The 25,615-nt window shown below is 38.3% G+C and overlaps 1 protein-coding gene across 7 annotated transcripts in view; it reads left to right on the top strand.

The window, feature by feature from the left end:
• ZNF521 (zinc finger protein 521) overlaps positions 1 to 25,615 on the top strand; it is a 273,167-nt gene that overhangs the window by 88,547 nt on the left and 159,005 nt on the right. The gene's annotated exons all lie outside the window — the stretch shown is intronic.

The following is a 25,615-nucleotide window of genomic DNA, read 5'->3' as shown; positions in this document are numbered from 1 at the left end:
GATATTAGGCCAGAGGTAAGTGAGAATTTGATTAAAAATCAAAATTATGGGCAGCTATCCTGGGTGATAGGTGATGAATATATTGCTATTTTATTACTAAGGAACGTTGTTTTTTGTTTTGTTTTGTTTTGTTTTTTCCTGATTCATTTTGTTTAGCCCTGTCAAAATGGGATTGAAATATGTTAAGTTAGATAATATACATGTTTCCATGTTGAAGACAAACTTAAGTACATACCAGTGCTTATATTACATTTACATTGCTTCATTGATTTTGTTGCATGTCTCAGATATCCCTTACAATTCCACAATTCCAGCTGTCTGTATCGGCTGGTAATGTAGATGTAGAGCCTAGAACCCAAAATGAAAAGCATCTATGACTATTATGGGGCTTGAGGCAAGAACTTAATTCCTCTGAGTTGAATAACAGTGTGCTGGACAAGTTGATTTCTGATGCTGCTTCCAGCTGTAGATTTTCCCTTTTCTCTGGGATAGTGTCATACGAGGTTAATGGGTTCCTGGACTACCACACAGTCAGAGCACCTGAAGAATCAAGGCAAGGATTTGAGTTCATATTATGCGTGAAAATTATCCAAAGAGAAGTGCAAAGTGCTTGAAAATATTTTCCCCACACATCTGCTATTGAGCTCTTTGGAAGTATAGTCCAAGCCAATACCCTGCCGTGTGGTGCCCTTAATGCTGATTTCCTACTTATATCTGTATTTCTCCAGAGGATCTGAGCAAATCATATGAGGATCATTTTTTATTAGCCACACTTTTTATTATCCAAAATGCTGGGTCTCGTTTAACTTTGACTTATGACATCTCCATTGTATATTAGCAAATACATTTTTTTGAAGCACAGAATCTAAAGAGAAACATGCCTTTTCCCCATGATATATGGTGTCTTTTCACTAAAAATTTGTCAAAATCCAAATATATACACATCTTGGAGCACCCTAACTTTTTAAAAAGTAGATCGGGTAGAGTAAATATACTCAATATTAGTACAAGAGGTAAGATTAATATAAGTCACAAAAAAATGTGGATCTAATGCTTTTAAACACCAATTATTTCCCCAAAGTAGCCTGAATATGATAGGCTTCCTTCAAGATCAGTAATGTCTCAAGAATTTGGCAGTGCTAAGAAATGGAAATGCAGTGGTAATTTATGCTTCAGATGTTCAAGGCACTGGTACCCAGGCAGAAAGGGCGTATGCCAGGAACCAACATAGTAATTTGTAGAAGTACGGCTTCTTGGAATTATCGTGTTCAAAAGGAAAATTCTTCTCTGACTTTTTGTGTTTTTCTGTTATCATAAGAGGTGTATGAATTTGATTTATGAACAAGTCCTGCTATAAATAATAAAATAATAAAATGGTATGTCAGCAAGGGATAAAGAGTTACTTACCGAAGTTAAAGTGAAATCAAGTAACTCCTGCACCCACTTATGAAAGTGCCCGTTATTCTTGGTTCAAGAACAGTTGAATGGTCATAAATACTGTGTTAAAGTTGGTTTGTCTTACGGATAAGGCTTTTATAAATACTTAAAATGGAATCAGCACACCCTTTTACCCATGCTGATTTTTGTTTATCCTTGCAACATATTTTGAAAGCTCTGCGCTACTGTGTTCAAGCCAGTAGGAAGCAGAAGCACTTACTTGCACAGCATTTAACACTCAGATACAAAGCATCTCCAGCACACTATGGATGCGCTCTGGGGTTTGAAGCTAATGTGAATGTCAGGCCAAAGTGGGGAGAACTTTATAAGATACTGAATAAGAAACTCCTCTGCCATTTGCTATGAGATGGAAAGAAAGAAAGGGGAGACATAGAAAAGAAGCAATTTGTCTTCTTCAGATGCATCCAGGGAAAATACCTCGTCTTAAAAACAGAAATGACTGGAAGGTGTGCAGCAGATTTTCTGATATATGGTATATTATGATCCAGATTGCTTTGTTCAAGAAAAAAAATGCTGGTAAATAAGTTACAATGTGGTCCTCTGTATTTTTCCATGAAATATTAGGCCTTTGTATAATATGTGCATAATTTTTATGAATCAGAACCTGAATCATAAATAAAATGTTAATGTGTAGACACATTTAACTGTGGAGCAGATGGAAAAATAGGAATGTGTTAGAAAACTAGGTATTTGCAGAAGCTAATGAAGTTAATTGGTCTCATTTGACTACCTTATTTTCCCAAACCCCCTAAAGACTGGGCTTTTTTATTTCTTTAATTAAAAATGAGTTTGGTATGTTAATATTATAACCTTTCATTTTTTCCTGGTTTTCTATATAAATGTCTTATTTATAGAACCACCCTTAGGAGTCTAGTATTAGTAAGAACATTAGTAAAGTGGGAGCAGTAAGAAGGGTGCTAATACTATACAGAAGCTATTAGCCACATACGTTGGGATAATGTGTGCTTTTACACCTTATTATTACTTCCCTGTCCTGTTTTCTTTTGATTACATAGAGAAAGACCTATTTTCCTCTAGCCTAAAAATGGTACAAGTAAAAATACATAAAATAATGATTGTTGAATTTAATTTTTAAATATCAGTACTTGAACATGTTTTGATTGGTTAAATTACATGGTAAACTTCCATTGAAATATCAACAGTATGAAATCAGAGAAATCACAGCCCTGAGCTAATCAATACCAAGTGTGTAGATAATTTTCCCTAAATTATTCCTTGTATAGGGAAAAGTTAAAAAGCAAAATATTTAGCTATTCGCCAAAGAGTGCTTTTTAATTAGAGCTTTATGTTTTGGCTGCCACTTTGGAATACAGAGTGAATAGTTAAGGTATAGTTGCATACTGCAAAGGATCGTGGGACATTGTTTCTCTAATGTCATCACTAACATAATGCATTTGTATTGATTGTCTATGATTTCTGTATATGGATGATTGAGTTTGAGCAAACTACTCAAGGTTTCAAAGGATTTGGATAATGTTACACTGTAGGGTTGGAAATCTCTTTGAATATTGTATCGCAAAGGGACAAAGACAGTTTCAGTGCATTTATTAGGCCCTTGCTGTAGAAATAGGAACAATAGACCATCTTTTTTAAGTTAAGAGATCTTGGAACAGGCGACTCTAATAAATCCTGGGTTTAAGAAGAGTGGTACGTGCTGCAATGCCGAAATTGTTTATTCATCTGGAATGTATTAGAATCTTGATTAATAAGAAGACATCTGCAGTTTTACATAAAAAGCAGAGTGGGCAGTTTGGCAAATAGAAGTGGAAAGGGAGAAAAAAAAAAGCCAGTCCCACCGAATGCCATTGTTTCTTTTTTGATCAAGCATTGTTATTCTTAATAGGACAGAGCAATCCGACATTTTCCACCTACGAAAGTGCAATATAGAATTAAAATCTGTAGCTTTGAGAACAGACAGGTCCCTTTAAAGCCTTATATTCAAAATAATTTTATATATATCACCCTCCTTCTAGAAGATCCAAGCAGAAGGAAAAAAAACCTCATTTATTTGATTGTTTGGTTTATGTGATATCAAACATATGCATATTTTTGTAAATCTAAAATTTAACATTTCGTAGACTATATTTTCACATGTAATACTTAAAAAATATATTTTTCACTTCAGAATCCCTTACCTCACAATTATTTTTAACTAAATGGAAGTGCATGATTTCTGGATAAGACACCTTAAATTTCAAGATAACCAAACAATTGCTATTGGAATAGGTCATGGAAACTATGGTGTTTGAGGGAAACCAAAATCAAAGCTTGTAAGATCTGTGTAATTCACATATCAACAGCATGGTTTCCTGAATGCCAGGACATCTTACAAAAGGGAATGATGAGATCAGAGCTCACTATTTGGAAGAGAACACGTTTGGCAGCTAGTTTCTGAAGAATCTGACACCCATACAGACACCAATCTCTAAGGCCAGTAGGTGAAAGATTGTTCCAGTCTTTACAGAAGGCAGAAATTCATGCATATAGCAATCATTCTTAGGGGAATAAAAGGAACAAATTCTGACCAATTTAAATGTGACAGTTTTAAAGAAGGCGGAAACAAGAAAAAATAGCTATCTTACTCCGTATCTATTCCACAGTAGGATTTGGCAAATAAATCTCTTGATGATAATGTAGATACCTGCTATTGGATACTTGCTGAAAGCTGACCAATGACTATTTTTGGCCACCCAGTCACAGACAGCTAAATAATATACAGTAGATTCTAGAAGCAAACTTGCTTTGTAGGAGAAAGTATTCATGAATTACAGAACTAAAAAGAAAATGGACACATGAAAAATGATTGAAGGATGAAATTCCTTAACAGGCATTAGCAGAGTTAAATTTATGGAGTTAAGGTTAGAATATAGTTTGTCAGAATATAAGGACCAGCCTTCACCAGCCCTCCCCCGAAGTGTGATATTTCGATCATTTTTAGGCAAAGGCGAATTTGTTTATTTTAGTAAAGACAGCAGAGATTTTAAAGAAAGCAATACGATATCTTAAATATTTATTCTTAGTATATGAGAGGGGTTTGTTAATACATGATAGGACAATGCTATAATACAGCGGTTTGCAAACTTTTACTGTAAAAATCAAGATGGTAAATATTTTATGTTCTGCGGGTCATATTGTTTCTGTCATAAGTAGTCAACTCTGCTTTATGGAGGAACTCATGCTTAATATGTAAATAAATGAGCATGGCTGTGTTCCAATAAAACTTTATTCGCAAAAACAGGTACATTTAGGTTGCTGGCCTAATTTGCCAACCCTTCTTAAAATAAATTGTTTAAGCATTAATGGGTCCTCAGTAGTATTAGATGATTCTAATAATGCTCAGTACTTGAATTTTAAAGGAGTGCACACTTGTAACATCATCTATATAAGACAGAAGGAAATTTGTGGACATATGCCAATGCCTAAGGGTCTCAAATATTTACACTTTGTTATTAATGACTAGTTATTAGAGTAAGTAAGTGGGGGAAGTATGTAGAGGGTTTATACAAAATTCTTGATCTAGGTAAAGCTAGAAAAGTACACAGGTAAAGGGATTGTTGTGAATATCAACATAACTTTCCAAATAATCTTTATGAACTCAAATTATTTAGAAAACCAAAAGGTTATCTTTCCCTAAAAGTCCAGATGAAGTTTACATTTTAAAACCGCCACTACATAATTGATAACATCATGACATACATTCATTCTTGCAAAAGCTTTTTCAGGAGAGCGAGAACAAAAAGGAATGTTATCACACAGAAATGTTCTTGCTTCGTATTCTGTTGTGGTCATCCTTGCCTGTGTTCTTCCTACATAATGCCCCACTGGCATATCACATAGTATTTCAGGTTCGAAAGTGTTGTTACTAAAACCTAGCATCAGTAGAACATATATGTGAGGCTCCTTTGTATAGGGATGACTGCTTTGTTCTAATCTAACCAACTGGAGTCTTCTTTTGACCTCCCTTTGAGATCCGTGTGTGTGTGTGTGTGTGTGCGCGCACGCGCACGTGCGCATGCACGTGTGTGCTGTTTCAAGATAGCTGGCTTTAATTAGAAAGGAGTGCAGTTGTTTCTTACATATGGGGTTCAAACCTATCATCTCATCCTAATGATCTTCTTGCACACAGGTGCACTCACCAGCTACATAGTGACAGTGGTACAATGCGTGGCAGGGAATTAGGAGGAATACACGTTCCAGTGATTTTTTTCTTTACTCATCATGTGTAATTAGTGAATGAATGATCTGTTCTTTTGGATCTGAATTTTTCTAGACAAGTGAATGCATCCCCTCCTCTCTCCCACCCCTGTTACTCCTTTACTTGAGATTTTTATTTCATCTGGACCATTGCCATAGCCTCTAGCCTTCATCCACTCCCTCCCAATCCAGAGCACTCTGATGCAGTCCCTTCTCTTCTGATTGAAATTCTTTAACAGTTCTCTGTGCCTTCAAATAAACTCAAAGCCCTTAGCTTGATAAGCAAGTCTGTCTTGAGCTGGATCCTGGCCCTGTATGTAGCAATGTCTTCTGCCACTTCCTCCCACAAGCTCTTATGTTCTAGTCCAGATCCTGGCTGCCTGTTAGCATCCCCCCTGGGAAACTTAAAAAAAAAACACAAAAAACAAAAACCCACTGATTTAAACTCATTCCCAGACTAGTGTAATTAGAATTTCTGGGACTAGGTTACAAGCATCGATATTTTTAAAAAAGATCTGCAGGTGATTTTAATACACAGCCAAGTCTGCGTTATTCTATCTAGTCATTTGACACCGTTGTCGGTTCCCTGATCACATCATCTGTGCTTTTGTACATACGGTTCTTTTTGCCAGAAATGCTCAGTCCCCTTTTCTATACCTGGAAAACTCCTGATTATTTTTTATTTTTTATTTTTTATTTTTTTTAAAGATTTTATTTATTTATTTGACAGAGAGAGACACAGCGAGAGAGGGAACACAAGCAGGGGGAGTGGGAGAGGGAGAAGCAGACTCCCCGCCGAGCAGGGAGCCCGATGCGGGGCTCGATCCCAGGACCCTGGGATCATGACCTGAGCCGAAGGCAGACGCTTAACGACTGAGCCACCCAGGCGCCCCCTGATTATTTTTTAAGGTTCAGCACAACACATCCTTGGGTGGCCTTTCTGTGTCCCCCAAGATACAGTTGGTGTTTCTTCCATGGACTCCCGCGGCCTTGCTTTTATTGCATTCCCCATTCCACTGTGTTGCAATCCTACTTTTACATGTCTGCCTTCCCTGTCCCATTCAGTGAACCACTCAGTGTCATAGTTCAGTGTCTTGGTGGACTTCTGTCTACTGTGCCAGGTACAGAGTCTCACCCATTAAATGTGGAGTGTCTGAACGGATCAGAATAGCAAGACTGAGGTGGTAGCCACACACCTAAAAATTTATTCCCTGGCTCATTGGGTCAGCCTCAAAATGATCTCTGTTTCAAAGGAAATGAGGTGAAAGAAGAACTAGTCTGAAAATTAGTGAGACTGTCAAATTGGAGAGTCCATAGAATGAGCAGCACTATGGAAACCCTTCCCTGGGACGGCAGACCAAGTAAGGGCACCACAGCCATAGGAAAGGATATGGTCGGGACTTGGGGCAAGAGAGGTGACAAAGGAGAGAGAAAACATCAATGATAATCGAACAGACTTCTCTCTTATGTGGGGAAAGAAAATCAATGCTCAAGTTGAACTCACTCTAAGGTAACATGCTAGTAAGAATTGGGAAATCCACCAGAAAGCAAAACATTACTTTAAGAAATGGTAGAGAATGGTGGCAAGAAGACCAGGGCACGTGGCCTCAGCCCCAAGCAACAACTGAAGCTTCCAAAGAAGATGGGACTGAGTAACTTTTACTTTATTATAGTCTTAACAATAGTAGCTTCATTTAGGGGCTTTGATAAATCTTTGCTTATCACAACAATATAAAATATAGCCAACAAATTAGCTGAAGAATTAAAAGAAAATAGGATAAAATAAAAAATTATAATAGCAAATGAATCCTGTCTATTTCAGAAAGTTAATTCACCCCTTATAGTTGGTTGTGGTGTTACATTCCATGGACTTACACGGAGGAATCTAATATATTATGCATATTCACAAAATATACATGAAGTGTAGTAGCTTTTTTTTTTGAGATTTTATTTATTTGAGAGAGAGAGAGCATGAGCAGGAGGAGAAGCAGAGGGGAAGGGAGAGGGAGAAAGAATCTGAAACAGACTCCACGCTGAGCGTAGAGCCCAACATGGAGCTTGATCCCAGGACCCTGAGATCATGACCTGAATTGAAACCAAGAATCAGACCCTTAACCAACTGAGCCACCCAGGTGCCCTGAAGTGTAGTAGCTTTTGAGTAATAAACTCATTTAATAATTTTTAAAAAATCTTGTTCATAATGAGCACAAATGCACACATATATGTGCTCTTTTAAAAATATATGTACATTTTAAATAGCTGTGTCTGTATTTATCCAAAACCGAGAGTGGGTGGAGATCTCATTTTGTATACCTTTGTATCCCAGCGTGGAGCCAAATGCCTGTTTGATGAATGAATGGGTCAAACCAAGAAGGAGTAGACTTGAATGAGTTTAGAAAGCAATTGAGACTGTTACCTCAAATAAGCCACTTCTCCCAGGTCTTCCATCATCCACCTAGACTGTGTGAGGCATAGAATAAAAAGCACATTAGCTCAAAGATACATCGTCAAGGGATTGTGCATTATAAAAAGTACTCATTGATGACCCACAATAAAATTAATGGAATTGAAAAAATTCTCTTTTCAGAAGAGACATGCTGAGACTAAACAACTTTACATAAATGAGATCAATGAGATCAATGAAAATTTGCTAGAGCAACGTTGATTCATTTGCTTTTTGCAGTTTTCAATACAACCAAAAGTTTATTTCAAAAGTTGTTTACTTGAAATTCATCACATATTGTCTAATGGAACAATGCAGTAAATGCAGATGAGGTTCCTGGGCTAGCTCATCTCTCTCTCTCTCTCTTTTTAACATATGAGGTTTGTAATAAAGGGTCACAACATACAGTTTGTGAATTTTACAAAGTCCCCAACAACAGGATGAAGGGACAGAAATCCAGCTATGCTTTAATCAGCCAGTGGAAAGGACAGTTTTTTTGGTAGTTTCTCTATAAGAAGGGTACCTTTTGGAACTTATCTTCTTGGATCGGATTGTCTTCTATAATTCTCATAAAGACGCCTTTGGTTTGTGCTATGGGCTGCTCGTGACTGAACAATGAGTCACACAGTGAGTTGTAAGCATTATTTAGATGGGAATTTGAATTCTGAGTCTTTAAGGAAGCCAGACTAGCCTTTCTTCAGGATTCACTGCAGGAGCAAGCACTCCTGGTCCTTTCCTGTGTTTCATGAGCCCTGGGAGTAGAGCCTTCTCTGGCTTCTTTTAGAACAGGAGGATGCATGGGAGGCTGGGAACTGTTGTGAGAGCCAGAAGTTTTCTTCTATCCCAGAGAGTGGCTGAGTAGAAGCTGTGGAAGTCAGAGTCTCTGTGAAGGTATGGGCTTCCTGAAATGCCAGGGTCAGTGTGGGTGGAGTAGCTATACAGACACGGGCTCTTATAGGAACTTTGCAAGTTGGGCACTACAGAAGAGTGAGTGAGTGTGTGTGTGTGTGTGTGTGTGTGTGTGCACGCGCACATGCACGCACTCACATGTTAGAACTTCCCTGGGCACTTTGATAGTCCCTGGGGGACTTCTGCATTGGCAGGCTAAATGCTATGGAGGGGTACCCTGGAGGTGTCTCTAGGGGGTGGGATGGATAGAATTCCATCCATTCACCACTGTTGGGAGAGAGGGAGATTCGTAGTTTCTCATGGGCTGTGGTGGGGACTCTCTGCACTGGTGGAGAGTGGAAGATGAGGTGCTGGTAGTTCATTTCATCTACATCATTTATAAGTTTGACATTTTGAAACCAATGAATTTCTATAGGTGAGCCATTGATTCTTACCATCATAGGCCTGAGTTTTAAAATGCTATCAGTCAATATGTTCTGTTTTCATTTTGTTCTTTTCTTAGTTCTCTGGTACTGAGAAAACAAAACCGGACCAATAAAACCTCAATTTCATGATATGAGGAAGTTCTCCAAACTTAAGAAGATCCAAGTCACATTAATTAGAACCCATTTCAATAATTAAAAAAAAATTTTTTTTGAAAACAAGACACTTAGAGCTCCCTTGGATGTGTGATCTAGTAACCGTATTAATCAGTTGAATAATCCACATTAATCAGTCCTGCCTCCAAGTGAAATTATTAATCAGCTTGATGACCTAAGCAGTCGTCTGAGGAAATGCGTTGGTCTTAGAATTTAAAAAGTGATAATGGGAAGGTTAAAAAAAAGAGAGAGAACGAGCAAAAGAATTATATTCTTGTTAGTTTTATTTCATTTATTTCAATACCAGCTCTTCTACTGATGTAGAATGACTCTGAACAAATAATTACTCTTCTTAATGGTGTCATCTCCTCTCCATATAGAGGGAAAGCTGTGTGTAAGTTTGTCAGGGGGCATGGAAGAACTGTCTCAGGTTGTTTCCCTTTGCCCCTACCCCCAAGGGGATAAAAGTTGGTATCTGCTAGAGACTAATGAAGCATAAAAGCTGAGGCTGTATGGGACACTAAATAGGCTTACACTGAGGCAAGCTATTGTTGCATTTGGCTATTTCAGCCAAACGAGAGAAGAGTAAGAACAAATCCAAAGTAGTCATTGGCCACTGTGAGGCTAAAAATGAAAGAAAAAAAAAAAAGGTGGTTAGTTTGACAGAAATGTTCAAGTTCCCACTGATAATGTGGAAACTTAAGCATAGGGGCAAACTGGAGTTATCCCATAATGATGAAACATTCCTAAATCTACGTGTAATCTCTCCCAGTAATCAACAAAACTCTATTGGGGAAGGAAAAAGAAGATGGCAGTCAGGGAATGTTACCAAAGAAATATTTTCAGAAATTCTCTTATACCAAGTGACGATTAGAGCAACAATTGGTTTGGAGCCCTTTTGTTGAAGAAAATAGAACCTACCAAAAGCATAGTGTAAAATGATGGTGTAGAGTATTTAAAGTATAGTCCCAGTAGCTTATGTCCCCTTTTACTTGGGGCTGGGGGGGAGGTCCTTCTACCTGTCATAAGTTGGGGCTGGATGGCTTTGTACCAGTTCTTCAGTTTGTCCCCTCCCACTGTCACCATTTAGATATGTCGTTTGTATTCATGGAGTAGAGCAAGCATTAACCACTACATGGGGTCAAGCCTGTAGCTAAACAATGAGAAAAACCAAGCAAAACAAAACTTGTTTGTGAAGTAGGTCTTACTCTTCCAATCTTAGCACTCATGCTGCAAACTTTAAATCTCAGGCATCTAAATCACTGATTTCTCCACAGTGAGACAGAAATTTGTGGATTAAACTTATTTTGCAAGACAAAACTAAGGAGTATATTCACAGATAAAGCAAAGAAGAACAACAAACAAAAAAGGATGTAGCACCTTATACTCGCCACGAAGGTTGGGGTTGTAATTTTGGAGTCAACAACAAAATCTCTGCATCTTTGATTACTTCTCTCAAAAGGCTGAACATTTTTAGGATACAGTTTTCAGTTCATCCTAAAATTTTCTCTTGTGTGGTTTGGCAGATGTGAAAGTTCGAGAACCTCAGGAAAATCACGTCGAAAGAACCTGCTTATGAGAGATCACAGGGGTGTGGATTTGGTTGACGATGCAGACTGTTGAGTCCTTACAGAGAGTTGTTTGTCTTCCGTTTTTCGATGGCTTTAATTCCTCCAAATTGCTCCTTGAATAATAGGAGAAAGGCAATTTGAATTTCAGTGACAGATTGGACATAACAGGTTGCAACTATTAGGTCTAATTTTACCATACTGAGAAATAAAATTGCCTAAACATAAACATCGATCACTGATGCAGTAAATTAATTTGTACAGAAAAAGTAGTTTAACTGCAGTGCACATTAAACATAGAAAATTTTCAAAATTACTGCTCTCTGAATTAATTTGTACACTTGTTTACTTGTTAAAAGCACGCATAAATTCTTTTTTTTTTTCCTAAGGCAGTGCAGGTTTGAAATGAGTAAGAAAGAAGTGTAAAAAGGAGCAAGGAAATGCAGAGACGTGGAAGGTACACCAGCTGAACTGCACTTGAAAATAGTATTTTTTCCCTATTTTTCATTCTTTTTGTTTTTCAGTGCTATTCAGAACGTGCTTCATTTTTGAATCTGTCCATCAGATCACTAGAGATGTGTGCATTCCCCCTCATTACAAACAAGATAAATGTGATGTTTTAATAGTCTTGACTTATGTTTGCTAAGAATTGGAGGTGTGGAGCAATTCAAAGGGTTTTATGGTTTGGTTCCTTGGTGAGTTTACGTTCAGTGGTGTCCTAGGGCTTGGAGCTGTTAACATTGCACTCCTGAACAATCTGACCCATGAATTTCTTTGTATTTAACCCGTAAGAAAATCGGTAAACATGTTTTCGTTTTACCTGTAATTCTGTTATGAGGAATGCATGGCAAAGTTTGGATAGTATCTTTTCAGATTGTTCCAGGCGCCGCAGACCTGGAGCTGGGCAATGTGGTGTGGTTTGATACCATCTCCTGCCTACAGTTTTCAAGGACAGTGGTTCGATTCAAATACAATTCTGATAAGTGGCAGGTTTTCGTGTCTTTAATGCCTTGACAAGGGCATCACTCTCAGGAGAGGGAGGTGAAACCGTTTGGACGAGGATTCCGTCCCTGCTCCTTTGTGCTGACACACTAAGATAATGGACAATTAAGAGAACCTTCACTGCAGGTGAGAGGATGGGGTTATCACTAATATAAAGGAGCCCATGGGGTGCTGGGGTACGAAGGAGAAGAGGAATGGGAATTTTTAAAAGGAATATAAAACACACAGATGAGACACCTAATAACTGTTCACATATTGCTCTTTCACATGTGATAATGGTGAGTGATTGCAGTATTCACTGTTGCTTGCTGTAACTTTTTTAAAAAAATCTGGTTCATTGCATTTGACACAAAGTACTGCAGAAAATCTGCCCCTGTGCTACCTCGCCTGTCACGGAGTAGGTGAGCCCGGATAATAAAGGGGTTTGTTTTTGTGGAGTCTGGCTTTTGGACCGCCTTTCATGGGGTTTTGCAGATCGACTCGTGATATTTTAGGGCTGTGGTCGTCAACCTTGGCTGCGCTCCCCAGGGCCCCAACCCTCAGAGAAACTGATTTACTTGATCTGGGGAGAGACCCATATTTTTCAAAGCTCCCTTGGACAATTCCAGTGTGGAGGCAGGATGCAGGCTGTTGTTACAGTTTCTAAGCCCCTCGATGCTTGGGCTCTCCCATAGATTGTCTGATTCTTTAGTAGATTTGAATAAGGTATGTGTTGCTATTAGAGAAGATGTATTCTGCATGTTATTAGTAGCCATCTAGTGTTTATGCTGACCTCACAGTTTAGGATTCAGGTGCATCTGGAGAGAAGTCTCTCATCTTCTCTACTGTTCCCCACTTGCTCCCCACCGTGTTTTTGTTTCTGTTATTTTTTCCCCTGGTATGTATTAAAGATTTCTCCTTCTGTGATATTGTGCATAAATGACCTATAGTGTGGGGATAGTCACCTCAACATGAGGGCTCCTGTAAAGGCATGTTTGTAAGCCACATTATTTAGGATCATAAGGCAATAGGGTAGCAGCAACTTTGTACCTAGACTTCTTAATCTATAGGGGTAGATGTCCTGTGTGCACGTGAATCACAGGGAAAAACTTCTCATACCATTTAGCCCTAATAAAAGTGTGACAGTCCTGAGTATTTTAAAACTGAGTGTGGAAGAGGTTAACTGATTTTCTTTTGACTTAAACTTTCATTTGTCTCCAAGAGCCCCGAACGACAATAGAGTGCACCTCTTCTGATAGGTATGGGTTCTCCTCAGCCTGAAGAGATGTGTGTGATAAGATAACATGGCTTGAAAAAAAAAAGAGAGCGAGAGCTTGAAGGAAAGGGATAGGAGGAGAGGGAGAAAGAAAGTATGTTAACCACTTTGACTGCAAAATAACCGCTGGTAGCCAGAGATAAGACACCTTGAGCTACTCCGAAGACCTTAAACAGGATGTAAATGAAGCCAATAAAAATCATTTGAGAGCAAGCCACTTTTCTACTCCCCTCCTATTTCCAGCCCTGACAGCAGAAGGCTTAATTTACTGTATGGCATACCACACTTTCGTGTAGAACCCAGGAAGTTGCGGGAGACTGAGAGGAGCCAGTTCAAAAAACAAGATATCTACAGTTTCTAGAGAAGTCCAAATTTAAGGCATTTAATCAGCAGTTCTAGCAATGCCTTCCTGAGTGGAAAAGAAAGTATTGCTGATTATCGGAAGCTCCTTTCCCCTTTCTCCTCTTCCTGCTTCACATATTCGTTTGCTTTGTATTTAGTTATGACAATCTTCTGCGGGTGAAGTGGTTCACGGGGTGAGCTGCATTTCATTGCCTGTTGATATGTCTCATCAAGCTAATGCAGCTTGATAGGAATTATCAACAAAAGTTTAAGACATAGACTTTTCCAGGTGCACATTTGAAACAAGCTGTTTACTCACAACTCTGTATCAGAATCATTGTAACACCCAGCTTTTATGTACTTGGAACTTCATAACTTCAAAACGGTTACTGTCTTTTTCCTAGAAATACACAAGCTGTTGCCAACAACACTTCTACAGAGAGGAAGTAAGTTATGGGAGCTAATTGGACATCACACTGAAAAGATTTGAAGCTGGGAGTCCTGCTGAAAGTGGGAGGGGCAACTGTTTAGGGATGGGAAGGCAACGGAGATAATGATGTTTTCTTTTTGTAAAAGCTGCTGCTTGGAAGAGCTGGGATTCCATGTGGTCTTTGACTAAGGGAGAGAAAGCCCACCATCAGTATCATTCTTGTGCGGAGCAGCAAATATGGAAAAGGCACGACTGAGTGTGGCAAACTTTTAAGCAGAGGACTTAAATGATTTAGGGGAAATAAAAGATTCTACAGTGGTTTTCAGACATGGGAGTGCAAGGGAAGCACCCTGAAGCTTGCTAAAAATGGGGATTTCTGGGCCCCATCCCCAGAAGTTCAGGGTTGGTAGGCTCTGGGATGGAGGGGGTAGAACCTAGGAGTTTGCATTTTCAGCAGACAGTTTGGGTGACTGGGGAGCAGGGGATGATGGGTGATACTAAGAAACACTGCCCTGGGTCATCTGGTTGAAGCAGAGGGTCAGCCTTGTGTAGAGTCATGGGACCTGCAATAAAAACTGTGGAAGGACAGCTTAGGGGAAGGTGAGAAGGAGCCTTTTTGTATCCCTCTTTGGGATGATTGTAGGGACTGTGTCTCAAGGAACAGATCATGAGGAAGGGGAAGCTGACCACAGCTCTAGTTTGATGGAAATGTTCCTTCTGCTCTTATTTGCCAATACCTGATCTGACTGAGCCACCCCCCCCACCCCCCGCTCAGAGGAGGGGATAGAAAGAACAGAGACAAGGAGGGAGACCCACTGTTAAGGAAAACAGGAGGAGTGTGTGTGTGTGTGTGTGTGTGTGTGTGCGTGTGCGTGTGTGTGTGTGTGTGTGTGTGTAAGGTTTTCTAGCCAGTAGCCAGAAGTGAAATTAAATTAGGAAATAGGCTGCCATGACCTGTCAACAGCAGGTTATGGATTCATAGCAGTGTTAGGTGGTTTTGTTTTCCTCTGTATATATGTATACAAATGTGTCAATTACCATGAATTAGTTTTGTAATGGAAAAAACAATGAAGTCTTTAATAAAAGAAAATGAGCAATTTTAAGTTTATTCATTTACCCATTAAAAACTAGATGACTTGGTGGCATTGGAGGCTGTTGTTTTAGCAGGGAGGGTTAGGGAAGGGTACATTGGAGGACTGTCTCACTCACAGACCAAGGTACTTGCCTTGGCACGGGGCTCAGGTTCAGGTTTTAGTTCTACTACCACCTGCTATCGTTAGTGCAAGATTATAACACGTTCCTCACCCTCACTGACCTGTATGCTCATTGGTAAAATTCATACTTTTTTTTTCCTGAAGGTTAAGACCGCACAGATCTTCAATCTTATGTTTCATATATATGAAAAGTTAGGAATGACAGCCCTGACTTTCTTTACTCTGTGTAGGCTTCAATCAAATTCACTTATTTTCTTTCCTTTGATCCCTCATCGGGTCATCTTTAGAGAAAAGAGCAGAGCTCAGATGTGGGAGGAGGCTTGCTAAAGATTCAGAAACCAGCCCTTTCTAACAGACAGCATTGAGTCAGTCAGCATCCCAGAACTGTGCTAGTAGGTTTTAAAGTCTCTGAGTATTCGAAACATGCTTTTGCAAGGGTCATACCAATAAGCCTTGGACACATACAGATGTGTGTTGCTCTCCATATTGCCCTCTTCAAAGGCAAAAACAGTGTCATAAATTTCTCCATGAAAATTATGATTCAGAATTGGTGCAGTTCACAAGAGGACTAAGCAGGTACATACCAAATTCCTTATTACCTGACTCAAATTTCTTAATTTACTCTTGTTTAAATCATATTAGCACATTAAGTTGTCAGTGGAATTTTATACACCTGCTTGTGTCCTAGATGTTGGGTGCTGGAGGGATAGATATCTACGTGTCATTGTGAAACAGGTGCATATGGGGGTCTCCCATTGGTCCCCCTGACTCCAGCCAGCTTTATTACTTGTCTTGTTACTATGGCCACACTGCCTTGGATTGTTATACATTGTTTTGCTGTGTTAAAATTACCTTGGACGTAGACAAAATGAAGTAGTATTATAAGGAATTATCATGGGGTTTTTGAGGCATGCTTTTGTCACTGGTTTTGGAGTATTTGGCAAGACACTTCATCTCAGTTTATATATATATATATATATAATGTAAATATATAATCAAACATAAAATATAGAATTTAATAAAAACATTATAATTATATATAATATATGTTAATCATAAAAAAAGCAGCATAAAGCTGTCCCTTAGTGAAGTGTTTTCAGTGAGACATGATTTTGCATTGACTCATGTTAAATGGCAAATCATTATGATTAATACTTTTGTAATGATAAATAGCAAAAATATTTCAAAAATTACTTGAGCAAAAATCATTAGTCTATTCTGAACATTTAGTCAACTTTGCATAAACACACACACACACACACAATACCACAGTTTTGACTGAGTTTTATGCCCATAAATAAATTATCAGGACTGTTAACAAGAAAAAAAAACTGATAGGATGAAGTGGTTTGGATTTTATTTTTATATTTATTCTCAGGTAGAGTTTGTAGGGAAGAGTAAACTGAACCAAAAGTGAGAAATAGAAAATAAAGGGAGAATAAGGTACCTGGAAAATCCATCAGATTGATGATCAGTCTTATTTTCAGGTTTACCTCTTGCAAATTTTGCCTAATTAGGTAAATGGAAGAAAAAAAAAAAACTATGTCACTAAGGACATTTGATATCATATGATCTGTGTAGAAATATTTTATCATACCCTAGTTAGAGTTATTTTAAGAAAACAGTTTTGTCCTATACAGTTTACCAAACATTATCTCACTTGAAATAAAGGACTCCTTATATCATATGAGTTACTTGGGATCTGACCTCATTTTTCAATTTTAGTTTTACTACTTAAGTGTTAATGTAAAAGTTAATGATTCTGTTAAACACCATAAAACTCTATCCTGTGAGGGTAGATTGGTGATTTTCTCCTCCTGCAGATCTCTTCCTGTGCACAGAGTCTCAAGACAGTCCAGCATCACCCAATCTGTTAATATCAACGCCATATGTAACTTCCCCATGAAATGCATCAGCACTGACCAAGGGGTAGACCACACAAACTACTTGGAGTTGCAGGTGCCGGGTGGTGGGCTAGGTGCACTTACTAGCTATCTGAGAGCACTGGGTTTTATACCCCAGCCTGACAATGTGGCATGAGTCAAAGTCTGTGCCTTGAAATAAAAAAATGATAACTGGTCCCAGACCTGACGGGTCCTTATCATATTTTAGACACATGAACATCACAATCAAGAACACTGAGGTCCATTATATTATAATATGTCAAATAGACATAGATAATAGATAACTGTAGTAATATTTTCCCCTAAACTTTATAACAGTTTTTTCTATATTAGCACACCGTATTTATCACTTTACTGTACAATGAACCCACAGGGGGTGCTAATTGGTCATTAATTAAATTTTAGCCTTTCAACACTTTTGTATTCTCCAGTGGCTTTATCTGCAATGAAGTATTATAGTGTGGCCTTTTTAAAGTGCTGGAAATTCATGTCAGCTTTACTGTGCTGTGGATATAAACGGGTGAAATTCAGCCTGAGTGAACATCATTTCAGGACTGTTATAATTCCTTGTGACCCAAAGCTTACTAACCTTGGACCAAAGCCTACACGTTGGAAAAATATTCAGTAAAGTAGATTATTTTAATATGACCAAACATTCTGATAGACTAGATTCCTCTTGAAAAGAGAATCTGATTGCTTTGTTTGAAAATTCTAGTGGGTTATGGCATTTCTTCAAAAAACCACTAACACAGTGGAATGAACTTTCTGAGATACATCATTCAGTAATAAAAATATTTTCAAACTTAGTTTTCTTAGTGGAAGAATCCCTTTTGCCTTATACTCCCCCAGTGAAGCAGTTAATATAAAACTATTAATGATTAGCATGGTAGCACTGAGAAATTTGCTGAGAATTCCAGAAGGTGTGGATTTTTTTTAATGTTTAATAGGTATGTTTCACACTAGTGCAAAGGATATTGAAGCAAAATAGAATTTGCCTCAAGAAATTTCTAAACAACTAAAATAATGTGAGATACAGGGCCGGTGTCAGAACCATGTAATGTGGCTTCAAGATTTTGAATGCAGGCCATCCCATTATGGGGATTTTACTTTGGTGATGAGTTAATCACAACCTCCCAGTGTGTCCAGCTATTAAGGAATAGCTACTGCACATTGACTTTCAAGATAACTATAATAGCATTCAGAAGACTTTTTTGGTATTTTTATTTTCTGTTTTTAAAGAAAGTACCACTTTTGTTTAAAGGATTTACCCTTAAGAGTATTAGAATTTCAGGGGTGTCTGGGTGGCTCAGTTGGTTGAGCATCTGGCTTTGGTTTTGGTTCAGGTCATTGTCAGGGTCCTGGGATCGAGCCCCCCCCATTGGGCACCATGCTCAGTGGGAAGTCTGCTTGGGATTCTCTTTCCCTCTCCCTCTGCCCTCCCCGTGCTTGCTCACTCTCTCTCTCTCAAATAAATAAATAAATCTTAAAAAAATGAAAGTATTAGAATTTCAATATGAAAAAAGCTTCAACTAAATCACACATTAGTTTGTTTTCCTTTGTACTGTTTCCACATTTATCAGTTATAACCTAAAGGTAACTTTGACTTTCATAGTAGTGGTAGAAATTTAGTACATTTTTATATTGTAAACATTCAGAAAGCTCCTTTATACAATGTCATGTTTGATTCTTATAATATTTACTGTGAGGCAGGCTGGCATCTTTCTGGTATTGTATAGATAAGGAGGGCAAAACTTAAAAAAAAAGGAATTTCTAGAGTGCATAAGCTAATATCAGACCTAAACACATAGTAGGTGCTTAATAAATGCTGGTTAAATAAATGAATGAACAAAATAAGCAATGAAGAACTGCTTCAAATTCTTCGCGGTGTGAGGTCAGATATAAATACAAGACGAGAAAGTAACTACAACATGCCTTCTAACCCAAAATAGTCAAGGTGAAAAGAAAGCAGACTTGGGAAATTCACCGTGATGGTGTCTGCCATTATTCAAGGAAAGAGAAACATGTGAAATAACGTAGAATGCTCTCCGTTGCCGCGCCGTACACAGATGTGTAATACACAGTTGCCAATTACTGAATGCCAAGAGGTTGTTGCTTCTCATTAGTTATATATGTTTTTAAGTGAGCCAAAAGATAGAAAAAGTCAAGCGGTTCTCACCCCCCACATAAATGGAAACCACTTTTCCTTCCGTCTGGCTTCAGAAACACGTCTCGATTTCCTTGAGGGAGATGATGACTGTTCTTTAACTGGTTGCGCGTCAGCTTTTTCCTCTGATTTGAGAGGTGGAGTTAAGTGTGAACTGCTTAAGAATGCACTGTTTTCTGTTTAATTTGGCTGCGGAAGATGGAATTCATTGAGCTCCGTCTGTTCAAGTGAACTTTAAGCAACAGTAAGCAAAACATTTGTACTTCTCTCTGCACATGAAATAGAAATGTGTCTGGCGAAAAAGACAGCATGGATATAAGACCCATGGAGGCAATGGAGGGGTGATAACAACTTCTTATCTCTAATGTTGGCACATCCGAAGCATTAAAGGATTGTTGGGAAGAGTGAGCCTCTTTTTTTGTTGTTGTTGAAAGTGAGCTCTGATATCTGGAATTCATCTTAATACTGTGGTAAAAAATGTGCACCACCAACTCTTGCTCCCCCAGCTGCTATCATTAATGGGTGACCACTCTTTTTCCTCATAACTTAGCTGTTAATGCATTTAATTGGTCCTTCTAGAACAGTTTGGAATATTACAGAATTTAAAAGCATCTGTGAATTATAAATAATTTTAAAGTTTACATTTCTCTTTTGAACGCCCGGTAAAGAGTATACATTTTCAAGTAGTTAAGTAAGTTTTATGACAAAGAAGTGAATTTCATGTGGGGCTGTTGATTTTTACAAAAAGTATGAAAGTTAAATCATTAAAATTGCAACTTTTCTAAAACTGTTGACATTTCTATTGAGAATGAAAGGAAGCAATTGTGTAATAACGCATAATAGTTTATTTAGAATGACAGTATCCTCTAGCCATCGAAAACCATTGCTTTAAAAATGTGTTGTGTAATTTGGTTAGATGGTTTTACAAATGGTGATGTAAAATTGTTACTGTGATAGCACCAGGTTAACACGAGAACTATCTCTGTCAAGCACACGTGACAAGACACTCTTCTCTTTGGTGCCTAATTTCTCTTAGTCTTTGTGCACAACTGTATATTCCCCTCGGGATTCTCCATTTCTCTTAAGGTGGCTCAGGTAATTAATGAATGAAAAAAGGACTCTGAACTCTTTTTAATATGAAAGTTCAGAACTGCTCCTATAGGGCCCGTGTTGGCAGAAATAACCATTTTAAGCCGATGGAGGAAATAACCTGGAAATTTACTTATGTCTTGTGTTTTAACCTATTGTTCTACACTTAAAAGATCATCTTCTAAATGAACTTATTTTGAAGTTAAGTAATGCAATGATTGTATTGCTAGTGTTAAGAGAGATACTTTGAAAATTACATACTTGGCTTCAGAATTACATAGCAAAATACTTGTTCCAAGGTTATCTGTCTGTAAAGACCCAAGATTATATCTTATGTATGATAATTTAATACTTGGAACAAAGTCAGCATGGATTTATGGTCCATTAATTTTTAGATATCACCAACTATTTATGTTTTATTTTCTTGATGGCTGAATATACAACGCTTAAGGCACTGTAGATTTCCATTGGGCCAATCCTTAAAGCTAATCTTCCAGTGGTTACATCAAAGGAAAGAAAATGTTAAAATATGTTTATACTATATGCAGAGAACCTTACATGTGGAAACATAAATGCATGCCACACATGTAAATCTTTTTGTTTACTTATGCAGCTTTCCTTCCAGGGATGATAGGTGCCCCAGAAATATTCACTAATCTCTGGAACACCCCAGAGGGTAAGGAACAAGAATTATTATCTTCATATTGCAGGTGAAGTACCTAGGTAGGGCCAGATTAAATGACTTGGCTAGGTCTCTCTCTAAGTCAGTTATGAAGCTAGAAATAAAACTCCAGACTCTTGACTTTTCGTTCTCGTTCTGAGTAATTGCCCTCCTGAAAACAGAGGCAACAGACCTATCAGTATTTGTGCTTTTCTTCACTTGAAAAGTAACCATTGATGTAAATCCTGTCCCTGTTAAGGAACCTTGCTGTGTGGCACTTGCACACGCATGATACTGAGTCCCCAAAGGGCAATTTAGAGAGTACTCTGCCGTTACAATGAATGAGCTCAGGTAGCAAAAGGGTATCAGTAAGCCAGCTTCTTGAGGGCCCAGCCCTGTGAAGAACAAAAAATGTCAGAAGTTTCCATAACTTTGGAGCTTTGGATAATTTCTTTAACTTCTACAGTGATTCCCTCCACATTTTACTTTCTTCTTAATAATTTCAGATGGCCCATATTGTTACAGAGTCAAATTCTGAAAGGCGTGCTCCCTGCCCTCAACAGCCACGTATGCTAATGCTAAGACGCGCTTAATGGTACAAAATAAGCATTGGTATCACCCCAAACCTTTCTGCATATCCTCTCTTCCTACTTCTTTGATATTATTATTATTATTATTATTATTATTATTATTTTATTGGCTACTTCAATTAGACTCGAAAGCCAAAGAGTGACCAGGACCCTCAGCCTTTCTCTGCTGGCAGGTTGGGTCCCTGATTGGCAACTTACGGGCCCTTCTGGGGTGTGCTTGTCGTTCGTCCCCAGTAGCCAGGATACAATCACATCCACATCCAGTCTCTGCTCTCCTCCCCAGGTTGGCGCATAAGGGGCCAGTGGCTTTAAATCACAGAGGTACTTTGTGCTCTGGTGCCTTTTTTTTTTTCCTGTGGACTACCTTCTCCTAGTGTGACTTCACTTCTCTGTTAGTGAGCACTTTTCCCCATAAATATGACCGAACAGGTGTTGCTCTGCCGCTAACTGAGTTTCCAGCTGTCGTCCTCCGACACAGACCCAGCCAAATCTGTTGTTTCGTCCTTTTCGGCAGACTGGAGAACCATCCAGCCTGAGATGGAGGTCTTCCTTGCAGGATATGGCAGTTTTGTTGCCAGAAGATGGTCGGGAAAACCTGGCTGGCTAACAAAGACAGGCCTTCAGCGGCTGGGTGTAGTTCCAGTCCTGCATCCCCTTTGGCAGGAGCACAGAGGCTGCTGCAGTATGGCCAGCCAGCAAAATTAGGAAATAAGGACCTCTTTTATTTACTCAGGCTGCTGAATCATGGGCATTCCTGTCTGCTTGGAGAAAAGTCAGGCGGCTTTACTTTCCACTGAAAGTCTCAGGAGTGTTGGAGACTTTCATCTTGGAGTGTTCACACACTTGTTTTAATGTGCTTTATGGAAATGGTGAAACTCAGCAAGTACAGTTGCTGTAGAAAAACATCTGCACTAACCATGCACACACATTTGCATCTTTAAATAGACTTGGAGGCCACGGAGCTGGTTTCAGCAAAGTTTCTTTCTCCCCCTCCTCCCTCCCCCAGCTGTAAGAGCTACAGTTCTCTGAGAGTCACCTACTATGAAGTGACTGATTCCAAAAATTAAAATGTAGCATGGACATGTTAAGTACTTCACATCGAAATGCAGAAAACCTGCCATTACATAGAAAGACATTCCTATAAGTAGCACTTAGTGCCGAGGGGAAAAAGAGAGTTTGAGTTGATTCAGAAACCAGCTCTGGAAGAATCCTCCATAGTTTCTTCCATGTGAGAAAAAAGAACTTGAAAGTGTTCAAATCTATATTAGCCATCTAAACATAGTTTGCATGGTGACTGCCAGAAAGCTGAAGTTCATGGGGACAGGCAGCTTTCGAAGACTTAGGTAGACCTCAGAGAATATTGGCCACACCACCATCACCACCACAAAAGTCTTGGGAGACTGATACCCTTGGAACCAGGACCAACCCCACTGGGAGTTTTGTCACTGAGTGCCTTGTGTGTCCCTGGAAGCACACATCCGTTTATAGTACTAGCAAATGAGTTTTTTTTACCATTTAGATTTTAAAATAGAAATCAGCCTTTCATGAAACCTTTATTTATTTTTCTAAAAGTAGCATTCCCTGCTCAAACTTTTTACTCTGCTCTGTCTATTCCATCCCCCAGCCTAAAGCCTTCTGAATCCTATACTCTGTTTTCATGTATTTCAGTTACAAAGACACATCATCTGTGATTTTCACTTTCTTTTCCCCCAAGACCAAATAATAGGGTTCAGAGAGACAGAAGAGAAGGTTTCCAGCTCCCTTGAATCCTGGTTGAGGAAAAACTTGATCCTAACCCTCAGCTCACTTGACATGTTGAAATTTACAAGTTTAAGAGAACAGTTATGTAATAGGTAGAGTCAGGCATGGCCCACAGACAAGAACCTGATTTAAGAGTGGTATCAGGGATTGCACACTATTTATAATGTCGATTGCTCTGTAATTCTTTGTACATTTGTATAATAGTATATCATGCCTGGACACAATCTGCAATTTAATAATAAGTTCATTTGCTAGATTTTTAGGGTCAGTAGTTATTTTCTTCGAGTCTAGATTCACGACAAATTCTGATTCACTGTTTTCCCAACTATACCAATGAGATGATGTGTTTGAAAATATTTTTCAGTGCAACAACAGGACATAAGCCTAAAAGATAAATGTGAAATATAGATTTTTACCTAGAAAGCTGAACCAATTTAATAAATAGCAATTGCTTTAACTTATGAGAAATATTTTAAAACTTTGGTGTGTCTTTAGGTGCCTTATAGTTTTTTAAAAGGAAAGCTAGAATCACCATTGAGGTTTTGTTTTGTTTTGTTTTAAAATTTTAAAAAATTGGTTTTCTATCTGTTTGATGGTGAGTTGAGCTTATCTGTCTATGTTCTTTCTACGCATTCACCTTTAAATTTAAATCAGACCACAATTATCAGACCCTTTCTTATGCTGGAAACATGTTGGGTTACAGACTCATATAAATGAGGATGCAAAATCATGCGATTTTCAACGTGTATTGCGAAGCTTTGTTGCCGTGGGCAGAGATCCAGGAATGGTGTTTGCTTGTTTTCTCAGAGTTAGATGGTTGCCATCTGGCATTGATAGTGAGATGGTGTTGTCATCAGTTTCTAGATGCAGGAAAGGAATGATCCTCATCTGTTTCCTGTGGATAAGCAAGAGGTTGATAATCTAGTAAAATCTTGTTACCTTAAAGAAAGCAGACGTGGAATTTGTTTACATACTGCTTGCCAGTTTCTACTTTTATGTTAATAATATAGTTTGCTAGTGAACTTGAGCTTTGAAGAATGTAAAAACTTATTTGATCACATTCTAATCGGATTTTATTAGAATATCCTAATAATAGTATAATTGAACCTATTATCCTACTAGGATCACTATGCTCACCAGCTCCACTCGATGGTCTTTACTTGTCTGCATTTCTGAAAAATCTTGCTCTTTTGCTGAGTGAAAAGCTTTTACAGTTTCTTCTTGTCTTGAATGATAGATTGTTTTGAAAAGCAAAAAAGAGGTTTTACAACCTACTTGAGAAGGTCTTATTTTCCACTTGGATGTTAAGAAAGCAACAGAAATAGGAGTGCACGTTTGCCAAGAACATAGTTAAAAAACACCTAATATAAGGTAGAGTTGCTTTATGGATAACTTGCTAAGGTTATATCTGGCTTTCAGTCTTGTTTGTCTTCTCTTTGTTACTCATAAATCTTTCAGCATTTACCATAATCATTTATCACTTTTCCTGTTTCCAGTTTTTCACAAGTCGCTTTGTCTCTGCTCACCTCAAAGTGCAGGTCCTGTTTGGCTAAGGAAGTTCATGCTGCTGAAGCTTTTGCAAAAGGAAGAAATGGTGGGCCACCTCTTGAACTTTCCAAACAAAATACACTATTACAATCTGGCCCTTGTGAAACTCTCATTTTTTCTTGATCCTGGCTGATCCTAGCTACATGTAATATCTAGTGGTACCCTACTAACATTTAATAATCCATTTGCTGGCCTATGGTATTTGAATCTTTCAGTTATTGAAGAAATCCTGGTTGTCTTTCATTATACAGGACATAATTATTATTGTGTTTTCTGTCTTCCTCCATGTGCTTACTTTTTAATATTTTTTTGCTGAAAGCAATAAGGTCTGTATCAATAGAACTCCATAAAAGATTTTGGTCTTCAGAATTGCCTTTTTATAGAAAAACAAGCAAAATGCAGAGGGAATTTTTTATTAAATATTAGACATCTGGGTTGATTGCATTAATTTTAAATCATTCCTGTAATATTTCCTCTTTTCATT

This window comes from Zalophus californianus, chromosome 14 (genome assembly GCF_009762305.2).
Source record: "Zalophus californianus isolate mZalCal1 chromosome 14, mZalCal1.pri.v2, whole genome shotgun sequence".
Classification (NCBI taxonomy): Eukaryota; Metazoa; Chordata; class Mammalia; order Carnivora; family Otariidae; genus Zalophus; species Zalophus californianus.
The sequence above is the reverse complement of the archived record's forward strand: the minus strand, read 5'-3'. Positions and strand labels throughout refer to the sequence as shown.